The sequence below is a fragment of the Zophobas morio genome, unplaced genomic scaffold (genome assembly GCF_036711695.1).
Source record: "Zophobas morio isolate AGI-343-1 ecotype UQ-CSIRO unplaced genomic scaffold, CSIRO_AGI_Zmor_V1 ptg000042l, whole genome shotgun sequence".
NCBI classification, from domain to species: domain Eukaryota; kingdom Metazoa; phylum Arthropoda; class Insecta; order Coleoptera; family Tenebrionidae; genus Zophobas; species Zophobas morio.
This window is the reverse complement of record NW_026972147.1, coordinates 1-27,527: the sequence shown is the minus strand read 5'-3', so window position 1 is coordinate 27,527 and position 27,527 is coordinate 1. Positions and strand designations below refer to the sequence as shown.

Genomic DNA, 27,527 nt, shown 5'->3' with positions numbered 1-27,527 from the left:
TAATATATGTAATAAACAGAGAAGAGTGTTATTAAAACTCTTTTGGTTATCTAAATATAAATAATTTCTTTACTTTTTTTTACTTTCCACTTATTCAACATATAGTGAATAATTAGTAAGCCGATTACATCTAATAAATTGATATATTAGTAGTAGTACGCATTTGGCATCGAATTATAAGCTCATTGTAAAACTTTGCAAGTAAAAATTGGTTTAAGGTTAAGGTTTACTAGGTCAAAATGCTTATACACACTAAAAGTAAAAAGGATTTTAACTAAAGATTTTTTTGGCTATTTATATTTTACACCCCACTTAAACCTATAAGCTACTAAATTAGCCCCAGCTAAAACTTTAGTTAAAACTATATTATTAAAAAATCTGAAAAGCTTTTTTTTTTAAAGAAATTCAAGTATAGTTGACGACAAATACAAATTGCTTAATTAGTACCACTTAAATGCAATCGCTAACATTATAAAACTTGAGCAAGCGTTAAGTTTAATCAAACAAGTAACTGTCATGGGCTACTCTCCGTTACATATATCGTGTTTGTGTTGGCCCTTTGTGTTAGCATCTAAAGTCATCAAATAGTCTAAAAGGTAGAAACTATTTTGATTAAAAAGGACTAAGAACAGTAGCTAAATAAGAGTCATAACATAAAAGAAAACTTACAAAAATTAAAAAAAAATTTATATTTTATAATTTCTCGGCTCATGCATTGTATTTTTTAAAGATAAGACAAAAATGGATATCAAGAAAAATTCTCACTTTACTTCTCAATGCGTGGTTTTTGTTAAATTAAATTTAAAAATACATAAATTAAGCGAACTTAAAATAAAAATAAGGAAAAACATATGAGCAAAAGGAGGGAGCAATATGAGATAGATAAAATTTGTTGAGTTTTACGAGAAAAACATATATTCTAGGCATTGCGCCTGACTTAGAACACAAGTAAATCATCAAAATATAAGTTATATGGTAGCAATTTTAGTGTTATTTGGCAGTTAATTAACAGTTTCACCAACTTTTCTTTGGTCTATATTTGAGGGTTAGTCGCTAGATACAAAAGCTATAATTTTTATATAATGGCACCCGCACGGTAAAGGACACTTTTCTTTTTCATTTCCTTGAGGGGCGGTGGCGTGGGCCTCCGCTCTCCGTCAGTAGCGATGTTGGGTTAAGTGAAAATTGTACTGAGTGATATAAAAGCTAGTACCTAAATAGTGTTTAAAAAATGATGTATTGACTCCCAGCATAAGCTACTTAACATGTTTGCTGTGGTCTTTTTGTTTTTTTTGGACAGACAAGGAAGATGCAGGTCGATGTGAGAGTCTGAATAACAACTTTATTCTACTTGTTTAGGGAGAAGATTCTCACCAACAGAATGCTATTTTTTTAATTAAGGGTTATATAATTTTTTGTCCATCATAATTAAAGGATGACAATGATACTGTGGAGTTATTGTTATGAGTTTGTAGAGGTTTAGATTATCTGCTTATGTGAAGTAAGATTGTAAGGTTTAGTCGTTCAGGGCAGCGATTTGTTCAGAGAGTTTAGAGAGATTGTAAAAGAAAATATTGAGTAAAGTTAGAGCTGCTTAAATTTATGCTAAAAAGGGTTGTGGAGAAACTGCACAAGTAAATATTATGGCTGTCAGGCGAGGAAACATATAGGTTTTAAAAGAGCCGCAACGCCTGTACAAAGCAAATTTGTAGTATAGAATTTGCCAAAGCGGAGTTTAACGAACAGAATGCGAAAATCTGCTTTAGTTTGGAATTTTTGAAATATCAGCTTATGAGGGAGGAAAGGCGGCACCAGAGTAAGAAAATAGAAGGAATTTGAGATGTGTTTGTTATTACATGGATTTTACAAGCGACGTGCTGTATAATTCAGGTGGTCGAAGGAGACTAAGAGTATCTACATTAGACGTCGTCAAGGGCTTTTATTAAGGGGTTATTCCTGATATTAATAAAATAGCATTGTTTACTAGAGTTCATTATAGCATTTGAAGAAAAATCTTTGAACTTATAATGCTCGATGAGAAGACAACTATTTGATTCCTTAAATGACCTGTTTAGTAACAGGTGAGCTTGACTCAAGTAACAATCTGAACTGAAAAATACGCGTTGAAGTGGATGATTGCTTGGTAAGTACCAAATGAGAATATGAGCATCACAGGAGTTAGGAGGTATTATAACGCAGATATTCGAAAAAAATTTTGATCGTGCAAAAGGAGCGGTAAAGATGTTTGGGGGATAATTTACTGATAAAGGCCTTAGAATGGAGTGCGGAAAGGGTTGGTTTTTTAACTATACCGTAAACTGGAAGTAGGGAAAGATTTAATAATTTTATTGCTAACTTTAAACTTATGGAGCACTTAATTCTCTTAGAGTGCGGTTATAGTGGAACCTTTATATAGGTTACTTAAAAATTACACGAAATTGAAAAAAAAAAAAAAGTAGTGAATGTTAGTCCCATTGGTTAATAAACGGGCGCCAGTAATAAGGGATGGAGGGAGGGGGGGGTGTTGTCTCAGCGTTACGACAAGGGAAGGTATACACTATATTGTCCTTGCGTGTAGTTTAGCGAATACCGAAAAAAAGAATAACTATTAACCGAGAAGCATGTGCGATGCATGGTGTATTAATAGATTAGTAGACTTCATTAAGTTGAGCAGTCAGCGGTTATTTGTACAGACTAATTAATAGATTTGCTCAGGTTGTTTAAAGTTAAGGGCTAGTGTGGCAAAGCTATAGGGACATGGGAGAGTTTCAACAAATGAACTGGTTACTAGAATTAATACCGGATAAGTTTTTAAAAGGTAGTACTTGCAAAGTAAACATTGAAGTGCTGACTGTTTCGGTGGTTAAGGTGAGTATTATGCTTGGTAGTGGGCGTGCAATATCAGTATCCTTATCATATTCGGTCACCGACTTACCGGCTTTTTCAGGTTGGAGGCTTAGCTTGTCAGGAGGTAATAAGGGGCATATTTTACTAGAAAGCTACTCCAATGTATTTATGTCTTCTCTTTTCAAATTAACATCCGCCCTTTAAAGCCTTCAACTCTTCCGTAAAATTTTCCTATTTTTGTTTTAAAAGAGTTTGAATTATTCTTTCGAGCCTCTGGAACTGCTGAGTTCACAGATCTATTCGACGGCATTGGAAGCTGTCTTTAGAGAGTACCAACAGTTTAATTGTTGGTTTGACCTCTTCTATCTCACAGATCTTGTGATTAAACTATAGCGCTAAAAAAAATAACAGCGATGAAGTAGAACAGGTTTTTTAAATTGTCCCGTACTCTCTCCTATAAATTAAAACTGTCTTTGGAGCGCGCATTACAGCCATATATAAAGTCTACCGCTTTCCATATATGGTAGCTTTTAATGATCTAACCTAAACATTTGGATCAAAAGTTCTTTGTAGCTTCATTCTCTGTTACTCATTGGTGACTATGATGACTAGTTATTGTTCCAAGGGATTTGGTTTTCTAAAGATAATGTTAACATTTTACTTATCTCCCTATTACTAGATATATTTATCCGTCTTTTATAATTGAAACTGTAAAATCGCATTACCAGCATAAAAAAAATTTTAAGGAAATTTAATCTTACGGATGCAAGTTTGAATAGAATTTGGAGGCTGTAGCAGCTGTAAATAATTAGGAATTTTTTTTAATTTGGAGATGCTCAAAACATTAGAGAGGGGTTTGATAACATTTTAATTATATTGGCTGGCTACCCTAGATTCGTATATGACCAAAATAAAGTTATTTGAAAAATTAATGCTAAATTGGTGAAACAAGAACTGAGGAAGGTATGCTAAGGGAGCCATGGAACATTGTAATGGACAGCAAAGATATTAGAGTTTGTCAAAATAAGTGGTGTTGCTCTAGTGCTGCTGACGACAGACGGTTAACATTCTTAAGGTTTAGTTGATAAAGTTATACAAACCCTCGATGGGATGATAATGAACTTATATGTCAAAATAAAATAAATCATAATTAACTTAAACACAAAATAAATAAATAAATAAATTTAAACTGCTAAGTTTCATCGTACTCTGTTTGAATAAGGCATGCTTAGTTGTACATTTTATCTAAGTATGTAATATATAGAATCAAAATCCTTCGCACGCAGTTATTTGACTGTAATAATTTTTATCAACTAAAAACAAACATTTTTGAAAACAGTGTACTTATGTTTTACTTAATAAAAACTGTAATCAAATGAATTAAATTGAAAAATTTATATAGATAATAACACTATAAAGTAAAATACAAAATGTAAAAAACACAATTGTAAAAATGAATTTTTTAAAAGAGTGATCACAATTATAAAGGGTTAGGGTCTACAAATAATTATATCTTTACAAGTCTTTTGAATCGACAAATTTAAAAAGCTCTCACAAAATTAATTAGATATGACACCTAATATTTTATTATTAAGAAATTTGAATATATGAATATTGAGTTAAAAAAACCTAATAGTCATATTAATCTCTGTATATGCTTTTCACTAAGACATTGGAAAGCTTCTACAAAATTCTTTGTTTGGCAGCTACTAATGGAATCTCAGATAAATTTTTTGAACAAAATTTGACCTATACCACCAAGAATAGGGAAGAGATAGGGAAAACTATTAAAAAAGTTAAACTGGTTGCTAAACAAAATTATTCAGAATGGTATAGCGATTGTAGCTTAGAGGTTAACAAGCAGCTACAATTTTTTTTTTTTACCAAAATAAAATTGAAAATGCTGTACAGTCTTTCTCTAAAAAGCTTTGTGGGCTTTGTGAGCTGGGTGAGTCTCTTACTACAGACTAAGTTTCTAACTCGGCCCTTGCTGCGAATGCTCTATTTACTATCATATCTGAAGACACTACTAAGTTTTTTGTAGATAAAATAGGTGGTATTTATTTAAAATGTCATAGTAACGTTGGAAAAGGAGGATATCAAAAGAAGCTCTAAAAAAAACTTTAAATGAAAAGGGATCTTTTGTTCAAGGAATAAACCGATACCATAACTTTTTAAAGAAATTGTGGCGGAACAACTCCAACCATATAAAAAACATTTGGGAAAATTTAATATAATGATAATGCTAAAAAACCTTTTAACATCATACTAATAAGAATATTAAGAGGCATTGCAATAAATTTTCAGGTCTGAGGTTATTAAAAGTGACGTCTTTGTACGTGAGAATACTTATAATCCACGTCTAAAATTTTTACCTAGTCAAGTAACAAGACTGAAGCTCCTAGGTATTTAGATGGTCAAACCATACTTTGGGGAAGTAACAAGTGATTTCCTTTAAATTAAAGGAAAGTTATTAAGAAATTTGGATTTAAGAGAAATTCTGCCTCGAATAAAAACTTATTAAATAGTTTTAAAAAATTGAGTAATACAAAACATTTAACAGCAGGTTCTTCCAATACAACATATTTTGGGGTAAAGAAAAGGAAAGAAGAAACCTCTACCACCCCCCCACCGCCCCAAGATTTTCTTAAATTAGACGAGTTAAGTTCTACTTCACCTGTCCTTACGTTAGGGGTTTCTACTGGAAGAAAAAGTATTTTGTACGGAGGAGTTTAACCCTTTAAGGCAAGACTTTTTAACGTTGAGAATATACTTTCTTTTGTTGGAAATGTCCTCTGAATTAATCGTCTAATACTTACACTCTTCTCGCGTAGTGTTTAACTATAGCGCCTATAAAAAGTAGCAAAGATTAACAAGAGTTATTTGTTTACAGCTTTATGGCGTTATTCGCTCAATATACAAACGGTCGCTCACAGAATCAATTAACACCCAAAATGAAACCCTCGCGCAAGCTTTTGACGCATACAAGAAAAGACTTTTTGTGGGACCTCCATAGAACTACTTATACCCCTGAGCATAGGCACGTGCTAAGGTTCATCCCAAACATTCGGGAGCATTTTGGAACATCAAGCTAACATACAGAATTGAAGAAAAAAAGAATATCATTTATTATTGTTTTAACTTTGCTATTATATGGTTCAAGATGGCATAACTATGAGTAATCTGGGGATGTCTGGCCATGTAAATCGCGAATGAAACCGGCGTTAAAAGTAATCCTTTTGGGCTCCAACTTTTTAAATTTTCGAATTTTAATTAACAGTTCCTATACAGACTGTGATTTTTCTATTTAAAAATTAATTTTTTTTATCTGGGCTAAGGATCTAGAAAAGTTAACCTAGGTCACCTTATAGACATGTCCCATCTGCCAAGCTTTATGACTTTCTCAACGTCTAAAAATATTATTGCGGTATATCTTCGATCGTTAAAAGCTTTAGTAACACATTTCTGAAAGTGTTGTAATCTGCTGAGATGTTGGGTGTTTTCCACCGTAAGCTAATTGACACTCTAGTATAATGTTTTTTTCTTACGCGTAGTTTTTTTAACCTTCGAGTATCACACCTCCGCTACTTTGCCAATGCAGGATAGTAAACTTATGGGCCGATAGTTTGTAATAAAATTTCCCGGTTTATTTAATTCGGAAATATAAACAACTTCTGCTAACTTCTAACGATTTGGAAAGTAAGATATAGTTAACATCGAATTAAAAAGATCGTTTACCTAGGCAATAGCCTTAGTAGTAAACTGTTTGAGCATTATGTTCTCTATACCTTCTCGCCCTATAGCCTTTTGGTCTTTAACGAGCCGATTATATTAATTTCTTCGCAACTAGTAAAATAAAGATAGCCTAAATCATGCTTAGTGGCCACCTTATACCAAGGGCCCTCTTTTTGGGTCTTAGTGAAACTCTCGAGAAAACGTGACAAGTGTTGAACAAAATGTTAGGTTTATCTCTGACAGTATGTGCTACGCCGTTTTCATGATAAATGGGTGGTATGCTTAATAAATTGCGGTAAGGGTTGAGAGATCTTTTTAATTTCCATAACTTCAAGTCGACAGGACTTAAACATTTTAGTATTTGTTCCCAAAGTTTGGTTTTTAAGTTTTATCAATTCCTTTAATAAATTAATAACTTCCTTGTAGGTTTTTTTGTCCCTAAAAAAGCCTGTCTTTATATATTTGATTTAAAGCAGCGTCTCTTTTTAATCATCTGCGTAACAGCGGGAGGCATTAGAGTTGAATGATCTAGAAGAGCTTAAAAATGGTGGCAGAATTGTAAGCACTTGGATTGTTGACTCTAAATGATTGACCACATCATCGATACCGAGCTCAGATGGCGGAAGAGTATATTTATTAGGATTTTCTTCCAGTAATATTTGAAAAATTGACCAGTGAGTTAATTTGGTAGTATTTTAGCCTTCGGGAAAAACAGGCTTCCAGCTCGATGAGAACTGGGCTATGGTCGAACTCTTAAATAGAAATTACTGCTTGCAGTGACGTATATATATTTTTTATACTACATTGTCCAATACATCAGTGCTTCCACATGGTGTAACGTGAGTCGGTCCCCTGGCCCTAGAATAAGGGAATAGTATATAGCCCAATTTGCTAAGAGTTCCCCATTTCTATTCGAGCAGCGGCTGTTTCAATGGGCGTGCTTGTAGTTGAGATATCCAGCCAACAAAACTGAGCTCATTAAGCCAAAAATATATCCTAAATGCTCATAAAATAACCCTGCTCGAGGACTTGTAAGCTGATATTACTGATACGTCGCCATTCTTCTGTAATTTGATGCGTATCCCAATTGCTTCTTCGCTCCAAAAATTGCTTATATTTAACTCCTTATGTCGGATACCTTTCTTAACTAAAATTGCTACCCAGCTTTTGTCGAGCCATGCACCTATAAGTTGTATAATTAGGTTTTTGAAACTTTTACCTTCTTTCAAGTGAGTTTCCGAAATGAAAGTAATATCAATTTGGTTAACAAGTAACAAGTTCAAGAATATTCAAATTTTTTGTTTCTTAGTCCGTCCGCATTTTAAGATAATATCCTAATATTGTTCAAGAGGTATTCATTATTCATTCCGGTTATTAAGTTCTCGAATAAGTCTCCTACTGATTTCGAAATTTGATTACTAATAGTTTCAGTCGGGGAGACTACTACATGGTTAATTATTAAATCATCTAAGATGTAGAAGTTGAAGGTTTCCTATCACAACTCGACATTTAACCAGCGTAGCTCATTCCCGGTTATATAGAACCATCTCTGTTATTTTCCTTATTGTTAGTTCTGCCAATTTTTCTAAGAGGAGCGTTTTAGGGTGAAAAATGATATTTTGAAGTTTGCAGTGTGATCACCAATACAATTTGCACGTCTTAGCTTTTTATCTTTTTCTTTAGGACATAACGTCGTGTCTTGATCTTCACCGCATTTCACACATTTGTAACCAGAGGGACAGAATTTTTCGATTTGTCCGAATAATTGGGGCGTCTAAAGCATTTGCCAATCCTACCACTATTTTTTTTTAAAGTCCGCAGAGACTAACGTAGCCTATATTTCTTACGTGATTTATACTTTTTCAGACTGAAGTAATTTTGCAAGGATCAAAGGCAGTGGAGTTCCAAACTTGTTATAGCGTCGCATTCTCATGACTGCAGAAGGATGGAAACCTAGAATTTCCAGCTCTTGTTTTAAATATTCGGCGACAAGCTCAGTAAAGATACCACGCAAAACCACCACCCCTTTTTCAGAAGATAGCTTATAAGTACAAAATCCATAACCATTGGCGTCAGGTAGGACTAAGTTTTCTAAAGTCATTTTCAGGAGGTACCATTATTTGAAGTCATGGAGCGCATCTTTAGCGGTAGTAAATATATTGTTAGCTTTACATTGTGAGCGTAAAAGTTTCCAAACTGATTTATCTTACGAAGAATAGTGGGAGGGGGATTCGAAGTTTTTTATCATTATCACTATTAATATTGCCATTTGTATTACTGTTATATTTATATTTATTACTATTAGTATTGTTATAATTGTTGTTATTATTATTATCACTTTTATTATTGTGGCTATTATTATTACTACTATCATCATTACTATCACTATCAATATAATCACTGTTATTACTATTAACATTGTTAGTACTTGTATTACTATATGTAGTACTATTTGAATTATTGGTCTTGTTTTTCTTACTTTGAGTTGTATTTATGCTTAAACTTTTAAGATATCCATAGGTACGGTTTGGTTTTATGATAAGTTCGTTATTAGCAGTATCTTGGCCAGTATCCATAAGAGAAAAAAATATTTCATGTTGGAAGTTCTAAGGCTGATTGCTCTACCTTTCCTTTTTTAGGGGCTTTCGTCAGCGAAAGATTCTCTTTATTTCTCATTTCCGCAATAAGTTTGTTTGCAGATTTTTGATGGTAATAGCAAAATGGCTACCGTATCTTGGGAGCGGTCACTCTCCATAATTCAAAAAAAAAAAAGTTTTAAAACGTTTTTATGCAAACAGCACAAAAAAATTCAAACTTATATACAGATAAATAGTCATGTTTTCACCATGCTTACAAGATTTTCGAAACTCTGAAGAACCGTTCATACGTTTTTCATATAATCTAGGTTATAAAGAGTATATTAGTAAAGCCTTCTTTCATGTTTGCTATCAAAAAAAATTAAACCGGAAGCTAAAAATAATTTTTATAAAAGTACACAATCAAATTATTCATCTAACTCAAACTTGCTTAAGACGATTGTATGAAAGACAAGTACTAGTTGGCGTTAATTTGAGGTATAGTTATTGAGTTACGCAATGTATATTTAATAATTTAGTATCCCTTAATTTTTATACATTAAAACATGACTTTTAAAATAAATAAAAAAATGTGAACTTTATAAAAATTTAACTCAAGATAATGTATTGATAATATATATTATGAAAATTATTTAACTTAAGGTTTTCTAAAACGCTGGATAAGTAAGCTAAATATTTTTTTAAATATCGCTGTTCTTAGCAAGTTATTACATACGTTAGCTCAGGGTATTAACAGTAAAACCAATAGCTGAAATTTATATGGCACTTTTACCTATGGATTTAAGGCACTTCTTATAAAGTTACCCTATGCCATCTTAACGTTGGTAATGCCTTAAAGAAGTAACCTTTAAATAGTGTAATAAATATTATTTAAGGTATAATAAATGTTTGCATCAAGTGTCCTCTAGTTGCTAGCGCATAAGGCCAAAACATGGTGTAAAAGGAGATCGCTACCTTCATAACGGACTTGCAAAGTAAAAACACTACCTGTCTTTCACCTAAAAACTCTTAACGACTAAGAATTTATATAGTCTTCATTCTTGAAGCACAACACTAATGCTAAAGTCACAAACAACAGAAAAAGTAAATTAACTTAAATAACTTTTATATTATCTTTTGACGGACATGAGCCTTCGTTACTTTTAATTTTCATTTATTCTGTTTTACTCAATCTTATACCTAAACGAACACAATGAGTACTTTCAAGCTATAGACGCTGTTAGACTTACTATTCCCTGCAGGCTTAAGTGGTATATTACCAACATAATATAGTTGTGACACTACAAAGCAGTATCTAGGAAACAGCTCGGAGCTAACATTTAAAGGATAACCCACAGGAAGCAAGAAACTCAACTGCAACTTTAATAAGTTTATCTTACACAATAAACTAAGTCAACATAAGGAATAGTTCTGTAGTTGTGGAGCCCCCCACGGCCGCTATAATTAAGTTGTGGTAGAAATTATCGTCCAAATATTTTACCGCGAGAAACAAGCTTTAGTAATTAAGTTAAAAGGCAAGTAAAACTTTGATGGTAACTATTACCCTATGCAGCGTGCAGCTAACAATGTTAGCAGTACCATGAAGGTATCCAAGATATTAATATATCTGGTTCTTTACAGCAACATAAAGGACCTTTAACCCTGATTTTCTCTAATATATTAAGCATACAAAACGTAATGTTAACGGAAAACATGCTCATAGCTATAAGCTTAGCTAACCTGCCCAGAAGTAATTCCTGGTGTTTGCTGGCGGCATGTCGCCGCCTATTACGCAGTGAACTTAACTGCTGGACACAATTACTCTTACTCAGGAGAAATCATTTCGCGTAGTCAATAGTATGCCTACCTTTATTAAGGAACCGAGCAGGCCGCAAGCGCCTACCCTAATATATAAATTTTTTTTTGGTAAATTCGTTGTAATAAACGTCTTTTTAAACAAAATGATACTTGTAACGAAGTACAACTTTTAGTGTAAAGGTGCGGTATCATTAAAGTATGGTGTTGTTTAATTAAGATAATTACGAGGCCTTCCGGGGGACACGCCGTTTCACCCCACCTCGCTTATTTTTTAATTCATTAATGGAGACAACCGTTAAAATTAGAATACATTTAAAAAATTGTGTTGCTAATTGAAGATTTAGGGCCACATCGTTGGCTGTTTCGTCTGTATTGAAGCGACAAGGGCGCTTTTGCTTTATAATACTAAGCTAAGTCTCAGTACTTCGTTACCTTCGTGGCCCCTTTGTGCTGCACGAGAGGCGTCAAGTTTTCAACAAAACTATAATATTTTTATTTCAAACGTTTAAAAAGACGATTGACCAGAACAGAGTTATCGCATCTACAATTTATTTTTCATAAAGGCAGTTATATCAAATATATATGCTATTTTCATCTTTACTGAGCCTTAAGGAGGGGAAGTTTCTGCTTTGTATATTGCTCAGTGGCTTTTAATTATTTTTTAGTTAATTATTTCTATCCTTTTTAAATTACTGAGTCTCAGGTACTTTTGCTACTGCTACTTAAGGTATTGCCCCCTCCTGCCACACTTATTAGTGTTTCGTACAAAAAACCTAACTAAAAACGGTTTATTTACCTTTTAATTTTGGCTTAAATAAAAGGTCATAGGGTATTATCGGGTGTTAAAAATAGAATTTAATTGTGGTGAGGTACTAATGTAGATCTTTTATTCGACTGTTAAAGATTAGTTAGTTGTAAACCAGTCAAGCTAGTATTTGTGTTGTACGTAATATTTCAACTCTCAATAGAGTTGAGGGTATAAGGAGGAGAAACCGTATATTGAGTAAATCTAATTTCAAGGTTAACAGGTAATCCAGCTCTAAGTGCTTCTATTTCAAACTATATTTTAGAGAATTAAATGGGTCAAAGTTTTGGCCCTACTTGTAAACAACTAATTCATAGCTGCGATTTATATAAATTATAAACCACAGAATATAAGGAGAGAAAATTAAAAAAAAGGCAGTTCAAAAATAGCCTGAAAGCCTGTCAACTACGTTAAAACTTAAAAAATGCCGAGAAAAGCGACGGTTCACTTCGAACAAGTAGCAAAAACATTAAGCGACACCATAATGCAAAGATTTGGATTAGATTGTTAAAATTGTAACAGACAATAAGGCGCACACAAGCATATCTCTTTTCTATTCTACCTAAATATAATAGGTAAATAGGTTTAGAGATAAAGGGATTTATTAAAGCGTAAAGTCCCTTTTCGTCTCCTTAAGGGGCCCAGCTGCGCTGTACTTGTCAAGATAAGTTCTTTTATCATCAAAATCAAACTCTATCCCACGACTCTCTATCAGTTCCACGTCCTTGTTCGTTATACCACACCCTTGATTTAAATCCTCAGGCTTGGTGGGTGGGTTATCTTTCCAGTTAAAAAAAATATATACGCAACAACTAAGACAATCACCCATGGAAAACTTAACCTATGAAAAAGGTATATTTAAAAGTGCAGTGGAAAAAAGTAACTTACACCTTAAATTGAGTTTTTTTAAATCAAAATGAAAAATCTACGTAAATAACTTTGAAAAGTTGCAAGGGAAAAGCTGTCTTTAAAATATTGTAAAAAAGCTAATTTGAAAGGCAAAGAAGTGAATATATCTATAGTAGGAATAATATAATTTTAAAAAAATTCGTTAAAATAAAAGAAGATAAAATATTAATCAACTTAAATTTAATAAGTTATGGCACAAGTTAAGCGAAGTTCTACGGCTTTTTAGGTGAGCTGGAAATTAAGCCTCTGAAAACCCTTAACAGATATGGAAACCTGTAAGTCAAAGCGAAAACATCGTTTATACCACGTTTCTTTATATAATAGATGTTTTAACAAACTAAATTAAGAACTTGTACTTTACCTTATAATAGGCTAAAATAAATTTAAAGGTTGAACAGGTAATAAGAGGCAAACGCCCTGATAAGTATTAATCATAAAAGAAACAAAAAAATTAAAAGGTTTTTACGTCTTTACTATTAAATTAAACCTAACAAAAAATACGATTACGCAACTACCTCTATAGGTACTATTAAATTACCATACCACAATATAACTTGCAAATTCTACTTGGGTTATACGCACTTAATTGAGTTATTTCTGTTAAGTATAAGTGTACTCACTTACGAAAGCGTAATATCTCGAGACTTATAACTCGGCTGATCCCCGAACAAACCGAAACAAAGAGGTAGACAGAGAAGTTTGACGCAGTGATAGTATGTACTATTTTTTATTCTATTACTAACATTAAGTTAGCATTTTTATATTTTTAGTTATATAACTTTTTGGTGTTTAAAGTTATAAGAACAGTAGTGGTCAACTGAAGTAAAATGTTGCTACTATCTAAATAAAGTTATGATAGAGAGATTGGCAATGTACTCATTAACTATTTATTCATAGCTCTGAACTCCTTTAGAAGTTTCAACTACAAGTAATAATTGACGTTAAAAGCTCAAATAACGCAGACTCCGGTGTAACTGAGCACTTAGGGCTCAAGTTAGTAAGTCCGTTTTACTTTTTCTTAATTTTTTTTTTTTAATATCTTAACTCGAACTAAGAATAGTTAAAACCTAATTTTTTTAAACGGACTAATTAAAATTAATATAAAACCCAACCCTTATCTTTCTAGGGGAGGATGAAGAGAAAATCATAATGACGAATGGACAAATCTTTAGTTAATAAACACTACTTGTTAGTTAGAGATGCTAAAACTATAACGACTAAAAAATTTATTGGGAACATTAGAGTGCACAGAAGAATTGTTGCCAACAACAAAAAGCTTAGACCACATGTTGTTTGCTTTATTCTTTCAATTTCTTTTGTAGACAATTTTTAAAACTGTTAGATAAGCTATTGCATTCTTGGAAGTCGCTTAAAGGTCTCATCATTTTTCTAACCTCGCATTAAGTATGTAAAATTATGTCTATACGAGCAATAGGTGAAAACCACCTATATTTTTAAAAATTTTTCGGAGATCGCTGCAAATTTACTCAAATTATATAAAGTATTCTGAAGACTACAAAAATAATGTGGTAGGCTTCAACTAGTCGCTAGCACTTAAGATTGTTTCGTTTAAAAATCCTCTAAGTTGGCTAGTGTACTCCCGATACTCCCGGGTATCTGCAGCACGCTTATTTACTTTAAAACGGAACCGCTTTTTGTTGTCTAAAAAGTTAGCTGACTCGTATTCTAGAACGCCAAGAACCGAAATTAAATAAATTAATTCTACACACTAAAGCTTATCCACCATCTTAAATAAAAAGTATACAGATATTAAGTAGACTCTAAATTGTCTTGGCGGTCAACGTACATTATGTGTCGAGGAAGGTTTATAGTAATTCTTAGGGGTGATATCGCCACATACCTTTTAATTATGTAAAAGAGACTTGAGCTGCATTATAATCACTTCAGTCTATATACAATAAGTGGGACAAATTTTAATTTTATCTTTTTTATAACTGCATTTTTTACAAATTGAAATAATATGCTTAACTTTATATGAATATCAATTTTTTTTTTGATGAGCGAGCTTCTTCTTTGACTTGTAAACCAAACATTATCTTTAATTGCACTAAATACCTAATATTTTTTTCTTCTTGGGGTGTATTTCTAATTATCGCCAAATCAATTCTCTCCCTGAACAGCCTTAATAAAAACTTCATCACACCTATTTTGAAATCCCAGTCAACGTAAACTGCTCAGTTTTACTAACGAATTCAATAAAGTTCTACAAAATTTGCTTATAGTAAGAAGTTATTATAAATCCAACGCAGTTAGATGGTCAAGTTTTGGTTTTTATCTAAAAAACTTTTATACCTTGCATATACTACTAGTTACAAGACTAGAGCCAATAATTATAAAAGGAAGACTATTAATTCAATTTTTTACGATCTGAAATTTTTATTATTATTAATGTTGTTTCTAAACTCAGCAATTGCTGGCTTATAAAAAGAGTTAGAAAAAAGTTAGGTGTTCTAATATATTCATCAAGTGAGCACTCTTTACTAACTTAAAAAGTAAACAAGCAACAATTACAGGTCACGATTAAGATACGTTTTCCACCCGGAAGACAAAAAGACCATATAAACCATACATACGAATGCCAATTTCCTAAAACAAATAAAACCTAATATTCAGTAAAAATCTAACAGATATTGAACCAATGAAACAAGCACACATACCCAATTTAATCCGATATAAATTTTTAATACAATAGACAATCATTAAAAAAAGTGGTACGACTATAATAAAGGAGATTGTAACTAATATGTTAAATTTAACAGACAAAAAAGAACTAAAGACAAAAGAATAGCTACTTGCAATTACTTAACATTTAACGAATGAAATACTAAAAACAGAATACACCGCATGACAACTAACCAAATAAAAAACTACTAAATAAACTTTAACATTAAATATTATCTATTCATTACTTATAAATATTCTGCGCTCGAAAATTTCATATTCACACTTGGAAGTTTGACATATAGAAGAACAATTCATAAAATCTAAGCTTATTGCAAGAGGCTCCTAGCAAATCTACTTGCTAGTCTTTTCAAAGAAAATTTTGAACTTCCGATAGTGGTTGCGAGCCTTAGTAAAATGTCTCTAGGAAGAGTTGCTTTTCTGCATTATTTTCAATATGTCCAGCAACAGTTCATGTGGGAGTCCTGCTGCACGCATCTTACATATTGCCTTAATAACTTTTGTAGGGCTATAGAAATCAAGAATTAGGTAGTATTATATTTTTATGTACTGCACGCCCAGTCCCACTCATTTTTTTTTTATCTTCTGGGTGCATTTGAAGAAGAGTTTGATTTAACAACTTTATTGTTATCAGTGCTAGAGCCAACTTAAGGGTTTTCGCGCGTTGGGGTCCTAACTTACACAAACAAAACTTATAAAACCGGTGTATTTTTATATAACGTAAGGTCTAATTTAAGATTACCTTGATACGCAACAGCATCAGTTATTAACTAAACATTTATAAAACACTTAACACTTATACTCTAACTATAGCCCAACTATCTGGATTAAATGGCTCGGTTCATCTTTTTTTAAGAAATATAACTTAAGCTAGAGAAGTATGTATATATACAGAATCAACGACTCTATAATACTGAGTGACCAGGAAATATATCTGGCCAAACTAGAACGGTAGGTGAGTTGAGAGGTGATGGTAGTATTTGGCAATATCGGGACGACAGTTAACTCCCGAAAAACGATCATGAATCGAAGGGCTAACTTTAACTACCAGGTTAAAATTTAATATAAATATTAAGGATTTGGTTTTATATTTGTAATAAGAGGGTAAGTTTGAGGGGCATCCAATGTGATTATATAAGTTTTGGCTCGCGCACCCGCTGAGGTTTAGGTTTTTTCCTCTGTGGTTGTAGTTGGGTTTGGTGCGCTCGGAGAACCTATACCAAGTTTACAGTGTTTCTTGTACTTCGACTTTTTTATATAATGTCACTTTATTGTCTTTAATACACTTTATATTTTCGTTAATTATTACCTTACTGCCTTATAATATACAAGTTTTCGAAGACTTACGGCTTTGTGAAATCAACAACTTTTGAATTAAAAACAAACCGCTCAAGACCTGATACTTTTATATGCTACTACATTATCAAGTATATTTATGCTTAACAACAATAAAATTGTTTTTTTCAAATTTTTATATCAATTTGCCATAGGCGAGTTTCTACTTTTCTCTCCTTCGACTGTCGTGCATTGGCTTTTCCTGTATATTTTAATAAAAAGCGGTTGGCAAATTATAATATTTAGTAGCTAGTTGCTACGGTTGTAAACAATCGGTATATGTGCGATGACGCTCAGCGCGGTTCAGTTTGAGAAGTTTAACTACTAAGGAAAGGAGAGACTAACATTCGTTATTTAGCCAGAAAATTAATTTTGCAGTAAGTCTGGTCCTGTATATGCGTTAAATGACCCAGTAGGCTAAAGGTCGAAAAGAAAACTATTAGTTGTCAATAGTTGTCTTTTTTATAAAAAAATACGGTATATATAAAATTACAACTTAAAAATTTTAACAATAATAGTTACTTGCAAAGTAATTTATACCAAGTTAGTGGCGCTGATAACTTAAACAGCTTTGAAAACAATTTTAAAGATGCTGTTTTATAATAATTAGCCAAAAGACCATAAAATTATTGTTTAGTGTGATTCTGGTTGTTGCCAGACTGGTTAAGTCCGTAAGTCAGAGCTACTTTGGACTGAACGAATATTGATAAATGCTCTATAATAAAGTGCTGCTCTCACTCAGCATTATTGTTAATTGCTGTTCCCCAATCTGTTTATGTCTCTCTACAACTTGCTTTCGAAAGTCATCATACAACCCCAATGACAAAGTGCTGCTCTCGCGCAGCTTAAGTGTTATTCGGTATACCACGATCCGTTTGTTAAAATCCCTACGATCCTAAAGAATTACTTTTAGTTGTCACTATCCACAGCGTGGTTTTTACTCCATTCCCTACTATTTGGCCAAAAATGTTTTTAGCCTAAACTTTCTATTTATATAGCTGTTCCTATTAAGCAAAATTGAGCCTGGTAGAATACTCTAGCTAACTGGTAATGACATGTTTAGACTCAAGGCTTAATAATAATGATATATTCTCTATTTAGTAATGCAAGTTACCAGGAAAAGTCTGCTGTATAAAAACTTTGTTTCGCCCACAATTTTTATTTTTTATTTTTATAGCCGGACTATGTATAATGTCGAATCTTAGTTATTCTCTCCTCCGGTGAGGTAGAGCTTTTGCAATAATAATTTAACAAAAAAAATGCACTGATTTAAGTTATAGCTTCCAAAGTAGCCTATAATCTTTATTATATTAGATTGTATACATCGAATAATTTCATAATTAGAAGTATAAGAAGCTCTTTTTTTGCAAATCGCGCACAACCCGCAGCTATTCAGGGGTTACTTTCACATATAGGATATTGTTCCTAACAGATTTTTAAATATATATTAAAAAGAATTTAACCTAAACAGCTAACCATAAGTACAGAGGTAGTGCGTCACGGTTGGTGTAAGACAGCTTAATTAGTATCTCTATAAAAAATTCAAATTTAATCAATCAAAGGGTTGGACTAAAAAACGCACTTGTAGAGTTCCTTAAGCAAACTAAAGCCCGAACCAGTTATTCTTCATATATAATAAATTATATTTTCTGCTGTAAAATCGCGATGGTTCTTGCTTTTTCTTTTTATTAATATTATAAATTTAATGATTATAAGGCTCCCCATTATTTTTATTGTTCCTTATACTGGAATTTTTTTAAGTAATTATTACTTAATTTAAAGAAAATCTCACAGAAGACGAAAGGACTAGAGATGGTCTCTGTCCTTTATTAAATATACCATAATAAAAGTGTGTTTAGCATTTATGGAAAGCAATGCGATGAGGAATTACAAGTTAGAGCTTGTAGAATTTATAAGCAGCGAAAAGATTTAATTACTTGAAACATATGAGAAGTCATCTTTTAAAAGGAAACAATGCAAACTATGATTATACTTAGCAATTGCCCTAATTTTAAAATAATTGAAAACCCTCTTTTTACCTATAAAGTAACTCCAGTCAAAAAAACCCTTTAAATTTCTCATTTAGTTATTTTATAGATTTTCCCTCTTTAATTAAACCACCTTTTTTCTAGGTATATCACTCGCTTTTCGTATTTAAAAAAATTCAAAATAAGTAGATTTTTCCCAGCTCAATGTCAAAACTTTTCAAACATCAAAAAAAGCAGAAAGTTAGAAGTCAGCACAGAAGTTCTTAAAAGTATTACCTAACGGGATTGCACGAATAATTAAAAAGTTTATAGAATAAACGAAACCGTAAAAGTTTCCAGAATTTTTAAAAGGAAATAAAAAGTTAACGTAATTAGTATTTTCTCAAACCCGTGCAACATAAAAAAAAGCTTAATAAATTTTGAAATAAGTTTTTATAACATTTAAAACTACAAAGAATTTATATTCGGTTTGGAAGTTGAGTATGTAATAAATTTATTATATGTAAATCTTATATGCGTATATAAACATTAATTTTGGATAAGTTGCAAATAAAATTTAAGTCAAATAAAAATAATGATAATACAAACCTCCGGATGTGGTGAATTTGGATTATATTGGGGAATGTCGTGAGAATTTATTAAGCGTTGTTAGGAGTGGTGTCAATATGATATAAACTATAAAATCAATAGAGTTAAAAAAAGAAGACATGACTACAACCTTAAGCTGAACTAAGTTAGAAAGAAAAGCTAAGAACTTAATAAAATTCAAAAAGTAGAAAAACCCGAAACGCAATGCTGACTCTCCACCTCTAACTTCCGCTGCAAGCAAAGAAGTTCATCTTCAAATTTAATTGTTTCATTAAATATTTCCTTTAATTTAACAGAACTTAAACATTCTTAATAAAGTAAACCATGCAAAAAATATAGTAAGTTATATTTATTTATTAAATACGTTTATTCTTTCTTTACAGTCCCTAAGTTCACTCATTCCTCAACGACTCTACCGTTACGATTTCCGGGAAATGTCCTAAAACGCGGCCCTCTCCTTCTTGGCAGTTGTACGTAAATATTTGCAAGCGCCCAGCTGTTATCTACTTTGTAAAAAAAAGAGCCTGTTGCTCAATTGTCTAAGTTCTTTAAAAATTGTTATTATTCTATCTTTAGTTTCTAAGTTTTATTTACACTTAAAGCCTATTAATATTAACTTCTATTTCTCGTCATTTTCACAGTTTCGACTAAGTATACCTTTACTTCCTTGTTTAAAATTTCGCTTTTTCACTCGTTACTTGTTCTATTATATTTATGCTTTAAAACGCTTTACTTGTAGACTTTCTACATCAAAGAGAGTTTTTTTTTAAGGTCATAAGAAATACTGCTTCTATGACACATTGTACCTAATAACTAAGGGGACACAAACAGTTATACTTTTTACAGAATATAACTTCAGAGCAAGTGAGTGCGCAACTACAAAAGGAGTAACGGTCACTCAAATGATAATGAAGAAAACACGAAAGTTAAGAACTTTTAAATACATGTCGAATTTGGGCAATTAAAGCCTTGCATAAATTTTTGTTTTAGCAACAAACTTATATGGTTTACTAGTATTATGAAAAGTATTAGTAATGGCTTTAAAGAGCATTTAATATAGTTTTCTTTTTAAGAATTTGAGAGGATTATGGAAGTTTTTAGTTCGTAAATTAGAGGGGAGTTTTGTCTTGAGTAAAACTACTAATATTATTATAGATACTTAAAGTAAAAAGTCATTAAACGAGAGCTTAAACTAAAAATTATTTATAACATTAAAAGTCGAGGCAACTTTGGATGCTGATTCTCGAAAATTAAATGCAAAGCAATAAGCCTTTCTAAATGCGTATGAGCCCGTTTAACAAAAAAAAAATTCTGTTGGTAAATTTAAGTATTATTTAATCTCGTGCAACTTTGGAAAAGTAAATAACGTGTAAAATAACATTTTGGTATTATTAATCTTTCCTTGGCCTTAAATCGTCGTCACTCGTCAAGTAATTAATTCAACTTATATTAAAGTTCACTTTGCAAACAACTTTAATAAATAGAAAGGCAGTGTTTGTTTTTCTTAAAATAATAGGAGGATTGGATGCGTGAAAGTCTGTCTGCGCTTACTCTAATAAAATGGCGAAGCCAATAAGCTTAACGCTCTTTAAAATTAAAAAGCAATGTGCCGATTTTAAATTTTATAACACTCTCCTAAAAAGTATATTATTAACAACTGCACAACTGCCCCACTCCTCTGCCTGATCGCAACCGACCTGTTTTATATATACTGTAGAGCTTAGCCACCTCCGTTCTGTTTGCGAATTCCCTTCCGGTCTCCTTCAAGTGGTGAATTGCCAAGAAAAAAACACAAGTTAACTACTGCGGCGGTGCGGAGGGCCGGAAACGACGACGCCCAACATGGCGTTCCTGCGAGTTGCGTGGCAGACGACCCTCCCCCCGAGCTCTCCGTAGAGGTAAGTAGAGCCGGAACCAAGGCTTAACTTTCCTTCAACCGAGCCCCGTCGTAGTCCAAATGGTAAGGCCGGAGGCGCTGAGAAATGGGATTAAAAATAAAAAAATTAATTTAGTATCAACAGAACTAATTACGCAATAAAATTACAAAAACTGTATGCCGAGGCTGCGCCACTTATGATTCATCCAAATTGCTGGATAATTTAATGTTTGCTAGTATAAATCAAACGTGACCTCTTGTCCCAGCCAGTGATCATCGTTCCCACGATAGACCCACTCCGTTATAGCTGTAAATCATTTTAGCGGCTGCCCTGAAATTTTTTCTTTATTACGCAAATCGGGAAGTCCAAAAACAAATTTATAATTTTCTGTATTAAGCTATAAGTTCACATAAAAATAATGCTTACATAAAAATTAGTCCATCGGGCAAATGAAAAAAAAATAGAAAGCAACGTCCTAGACTTTTTATAATATCATTACTTTTTTTATAGATACTCGCAATTTATTGTAACTGGCTCAAAAAACTTAAAAGATTACTTAAGTATATATTTCCTTAATTGTATTTGTATAGAAAAAATTAAAAAGTTACTGTTTCCATAAGAAAGATGTAATCTCAGGCTCATGCCAACCGAAATGGGAGAAAAAAGTGATAACTTTAAACTTTAATAATAAAACTATAAGGTGGGCCAGCTTAAAATAGTAAAAAACGTAAAACGAAAAAATCTCAAGTACTATTATATTATAAGCTTTTTATATATAAAAAAATAATATTACCGAGTAAGAAACTTATAAAAATACTCTGCTTTTGTCCAAACTATTATTATTACTTGTGCATATACAATTTGATTTTGTGCAAAATAATACCCTTGCTTGTTTCTATACTTAATTTTAAGGTGATGAAATGTCTATAACTTTATTTATATATAAAAGGTTTATTAAATGTTTAATCTTGTAAATTTTTTAAATTACACGTTTAGTTAATGATAAGGGTTTAATGGGGAAGATAGTGCTATAATTAGTGTTGAAAAAAAAACGGATAAAAAAAAGGAAAACCTGCAGTGCAGAGCCACCTGCTGCAACAAGAAAGAATAATCCGCTGCTCCTCCTTTTAATGTACCAAGGATATAAAGACCATATCAATAACTTTCTTAAGGGTTTAAGAAGCTGGTATTTAAAAGATATTAATATAAGTCAACCAGTTTTTCCCCTAAAATTTATTTAAAGCAGTACAACCGATGTATGAGTCGGCATTTGCACGAGAATTAGCTGCTACTATTTACACTACACTGGAAATCGAAACCAATAGTGTTCATGCCATGGTTATATTATATTTCTAAATTTTCATGGCAAGAGTTGTGACCACTCTTAACAAAATTTGTAGCTTCCTTTAAGTAGCTACCCCAAAGTTATATCGAGCGAGGTTATCCACTGTAGGTAAAAGGTTAAAAGAAATTAGTCCACAGAAGCTGCATTTAATATAGGGTCAAGCGTAAGAGTCGTTTCGAATAAGAGAATTAAAGTAGAGCCGGGAGAAAGTAGCAAGCGAACAAAAGTTACGTAGTTGCTAGTAATAGAGTTGGTAGAAACGGTGGGCAAGTTAAAAAGATTTCCAGCAATGAGGGAAATAAAGAGAGCTGATGATAGGCCGAACATGGGCGGAGCGCCTGGGGCGCCTTCTAGAAAGTTACCAAGAGGAATCAAAAATTCAGCAACTTCCGATTAAGGCGAGACTTCTTGTTGACCACTCGCATACCCGCGAGTGCAAACTTCCTCACAACTACCAATGAAGCACTTCTTGAGCTAAACGCGGTAAGCCACTCGGAAGGCCATCAGAGATAATTAGGTTGAGGAAAATATAATAAATGAGTACCGCTGACCCTCTTCCCCTCCATGAGGGCCATGATGCTTGCTAAGACATCATATATTGTTAGCAGTCAAGCACAGTCGCTTATAAAGAAATATTTGACCGCAGTTGTCAGTGCCGTTTAACTTAATTTCCATAATTTTCCTTGAATCCAACCCAAACATTATTTAACCCTCGCACTTCGCACCAGTACAGTAATTTCTGTAAGAGCCCCTTTTTACTATTAATTTTAAAAAATTAATTTTACTATAGTATAAAAAATTATATTTTGTCGGTGTTAGTATTAATTTAAATTATTCTATCACATAAGAAATAAAAAAATATATTATCTAATAATAGACAAACATAGAAATTGAGGAGGAGAGTATATAACTCGTTTCCTCAAAATTTTTAAAAAGCGAGCTTAACAATGTGAAAAGGTGACCTTACCTTCCTCGACCAAGTTAACACCGCCTTGTCGAAAAAGTATTAAGCAGACTTTGATTCTTATTGGGTTTAAAGGTTTAGGGATAAACTGAAAATATCGATATTCTTAATAGGATTTATTTAATTTTTGAGTAGAGCCTAAGTAATAAATTCTAAAACCACCTAGCCATTTTAGTTTACCTTAATTAAGACAGCGAATGTAAAGGAACGATGGCCACTAGAATACTCTCAACCAAAACTTATTTAAAAAAATACAGTCTCTTTGAGCCTAAAGCTACCACCTTCTACAATTATTTTGTATAATTATAATAGAACTGGACGCTGCTCAGCCGCTCCGCTTTTCATTACTTGCGTTGCTGCTTTTAAATATTATCTTCTTCTCCTCTTGCTTCTACTCTATGTGTAAAATACTGAACAAAAGTATATATTAAATTTTTTCATAATCATGTAAAGAAAAATAAAATAAAACTTTATGTCGACTTTGACTAAAATTAATTTTACGTAGTCGTAATTTGTGCGCTCGTAATTTAATTAATATGCTAAGTCGTGTAAACGATTCGCTCACCACACGGAGAATTCTATAAAAAACATTATTCCGGAGCCGTATTAAATGTTGTACATGCGTGTGTAATATTAAAAACTCGTCATTTAAAGGATTTATAAAAAAATACAAAATTATTTTGTGTTAAAGCGTTGTCTAGCATTCTTCTAGAGATATTTTCAAAGTTAAAGAAATAAGTCCGAATGGCAATTACTCTAAATGGGTGTTTATATGATTTCTAGGCAGTAAACGAATATTTGTTTATTTGTTTACATTTGACTAATAAAAATAATATAAAGTTTATTTATGACTTTTCTTCTTCAATGCCCTCTTACGACTTTTTAAAGCAAACTCCGTTATAATTCCAATTATACATATTTTATTGAGTTTTGAGGATATATGCGACTTCTGCAACTAAGAAATGAAATGTTTTAAATATAAATACTCAGCTATACCCTGTTATAAAAAATAGCAATTTTACAATTGTGCTGGCTTCCTCGTTCAATGAAGTTGATCGCGGAGAGGTTTGATCATGTTATAATTGGAATAAATTTTAAGTGCGGGTCTTAAGTTAATTCTTTTTAAAAGTTTCTATAATTTAGCTATTGTACTTATTATTATTGTGGTAATCACACTATTAATATCTTGAGGTGTTGCTTTATATTATTCTATAAATTTTTTTTCTTTATACCTATTTTTAATTCTTTTTAGCTTTTGCTCAACGCCAACAATCAACAAAACTTCTTGATTGCGACTTACTATACTTACTTTTTCTGTGTACGAAAGAACTTGGTTTCTACCTACATATAATACTTGCTGGTATCTTTTATGAGATGAAAAGCGACAGACTTACTCTACGTTTCTTTTAGTGGATTTCTGCTCCTTTTAAAAGGAGAAACTCGAAACTTAAATATTTTTTTTTGTCAACTTAATAAACTTTTCAGTCGATAAAATTAGATAATAGAACCTATTTATTAGTGAGATGTTCGGGCGCCTCTGAGGACTTTTAGTTAATATACTGGATTAAAAATTATTTTCTGGCTTTATATATATTTATTATAAAGAGTGATTATTACATTTTACGTTGTATTGCTATCATTGATTTTATTGTTCAGAGTATTTTATCATGTCTTTGCGTAATTGGTTTTTACGTTTAACCTGGAAACTTTTGGCTTAAATTTTAATAATTGGTGCCAAAGCAACAAGTAACTTACTATATCGTACTCTTATATTTGTATATGATAAAAGTAAAATTTTAAATACATTGATTGTTTTTTTTAATATTTGTATTCTACAGCTTTAAGAGAATTTACCAGAGAAGTTCTAGCATATTATTTTTATTAACCGATAGTTGTGAAAAAAATTAAATTTAGGAGATGAACAGTTAAGCGATTTACGAGCGAAGTATGACAATATGAGATCTTACTATCAGCCTTTACTTCTAAAGCGAAGTATCATTTTTTAGAGTACAGTACATCTCCGCTTTGTAATTACTGCAGGGGGGGAGGTGCGGGTATGAGGCATTTGGGGAGCTGTAGCTTGCTGTTACATTTAATATGGAGCCTGAAGTTTGATAAATGAAAAAATCATTTATAATTGAATTATAATTGTACAAAAAAAAATTATTTCTATAAGACGGAAGCCTTTAAATTGTGTATACTGAGGTAGTTTGCGCGTACACTTAAAAAGCGTTTATATAGACTATATTTAGTACCTTATTAAAGTAGTATTATAAAATATTTTTAACGCTTACAAAAAAAAATTTACAAGGATACTTATAAAAGTTTTCTTTACCCGGATAAAAATTATATAAATCCAAGTTTCTGTTAAGAATATTTATAATATAAAGAGTATTCTCCGTTACATATTTTTTATTAAGTATATATGTATACATATAAGAAAGTAGATAAGCAAATAGCTTGTAATCTCTTAGTAAAGCGAAGAAAATATTTTGCAACAAGTAGTCCGCATTTCTTAATAAACAGTCAAGTCGATAACAAAAATATCAATTTGTTTTCTATCAACGGAAAGAAAACTAAACTTATTGCTTGCGGCCGTTATTATCGGGCTCTGCATTTTACAGGAAAAAAAAGATTGCATATCCATACTGTGTATAGCTGCAAGACTTGAATCCACTTGAAAGTAAGAAAAGTCTCACCAACTTTTTTACTAATTTTTTTGACGAGGCGTCCCTCACTTTTGAGGGAATATACGGTATAGTATAGAGAGTTACAACTGTTGGGGTAGTTGCAAAAAATGATATGCCTTGAGACATAAAACAACTTAGCCACGAATCTGTATACATTGCAAAAGTAACCTCGGTATACTGAATGTTGGTAATAAATTAATTAAAGAGCCTTTTAGACCCAAACTATATTATGCGTTTAAGTAAATATTTATTCTTTTAACGTCTTACGCAGCCCAGGATTATAGAGCTCGTAATTTTTTAATTATCTAGCACTACACTTGGTTAAATTCAAACTTTAAATAGGTGACATCAAGAATTATTACAAAGTAAATGAACTTAATATAAGATAATAAATTATAGTCTTAGCTTTTAACACTACTACACTATAGCTTGACTATGGCCATATATATCTAACACTGTTACTTACATTTGCCATAGAATTTTTTTTTATTAGAAGTGTGATAATAATAGTTATTTAAGTTTATTTGAAGTTCGTTATTCCATTTCGCCACTATTAATATTTAATATTGAAATAGATAAATTTTAGAAGTATAAACCAACTAATTGTCTAGGACGACAAAAGTTAAAGTTTTATCATGTGGATATTTTTTTAAACTAAAGTATCAATGGCCAGTAATGAGTAAATTACTTATAAGTAAGGTATATAGAAAAATAAAACAGTTAAAAGTAATATATCTTGGTTTAAAAAATTTTTAAAGTTACATTTTTTTTTTGCTTTCTTGGTTAAAAAACCGAATAAAGAAATTTATAATAGTTACATCTTGCGTAAATTTATTAAGTATAGACTTACCGTATATATATATATTTTAAAAACAAGGGGAGGAGAAAAGTAGTTTTTTTGCACTATATGATAGCCTTTGAGAGCTCATTAACTTCAGTTAGTCTAAAATTTCACTATGGCTTATTACACTTAAAAAATTAGCGTTTAGTAAACAGTGCCAAAATTTTACTTTCAGCATTAATTAGTGCGATAAAGTAATTTAGTGCTAAGGTATTCCTGTCGCCCTACAGAGTTAGCGACTGGTTTGCTCTTATAATTATTATCTTGATTGAAACAAGCAAAGTGCTTCATATCCTTTTAATCCAGAGCAATATTGCGTGGACAATACTGTGTTCTACTAAAAAAATATTACTTGTCTTGCTTAGCGGGTACAGGCTCCCAACCGCTCGCAAAGTTATTGTGATGCGTTCTCCCTAAATTCTATAAAATAAAATCAATTAATTACTTTGAAAAAAAAAATGATTAGTATATCTAATGTAAGCGGAGTGGTGAATAATAAGTCAGAT

The 27,527-nt window shown here is 31.9% G+C and overlaps 3 long non-coding RNA genes across 3 annotated transcripts; 2 read left to right on the top strand and 1 right to left on the bottom strand.

The window, feature by feature from the left end:
- Positions 1 to 12,873: 12,873 nt before the first annotated feature.
- Positions 12,874 to 13,399, bottom strand: LOC135141137 (uncharacterized). Its single transcript, XR_010282331.1, has 3 exons — positions 13,311 to 13,399; positions 13,052 to 13,107; positions 12,874 to 12,963 (listed from the first exon to the last, which is right to left on the bottom strand). It is a non-coding gene; the product is annotated as an uncharacterized LOC135141137 (long non-coding RNA).
- A 5,808-nt stretch (positions 13,400 to 19,207) lies between these two features.
- Positions 19,208 to 20,312, top strand: LOC135141142 (uncharacterized). The gene is made up of 3 exons (XR_010282334.1): positions 19,208 to 19,621; positions 19,688 to 19,774; positions 20,151 to 20,312. It is a non-coding gene; the product is annotated as an uncharacterized LOC135141142 (long non-coding RNA).
- Positions 20,313 to 20,431: 119 nt separating this feature from the next.
- Positions 20,432 to 21,327, top strand: LOC135141133 (uncharacterized). The gene is made up of 2 exons (XR_010282326.1): positions 20,432 to 20,946; positions 21,022 to 21,327. It is a non-coding gene; the product is annotated as an uncharacterized LOC135141133 (long non-coding RNA).
- Positions 21,328 to 27,527: the final 6,200 nt, after the last annotated feature.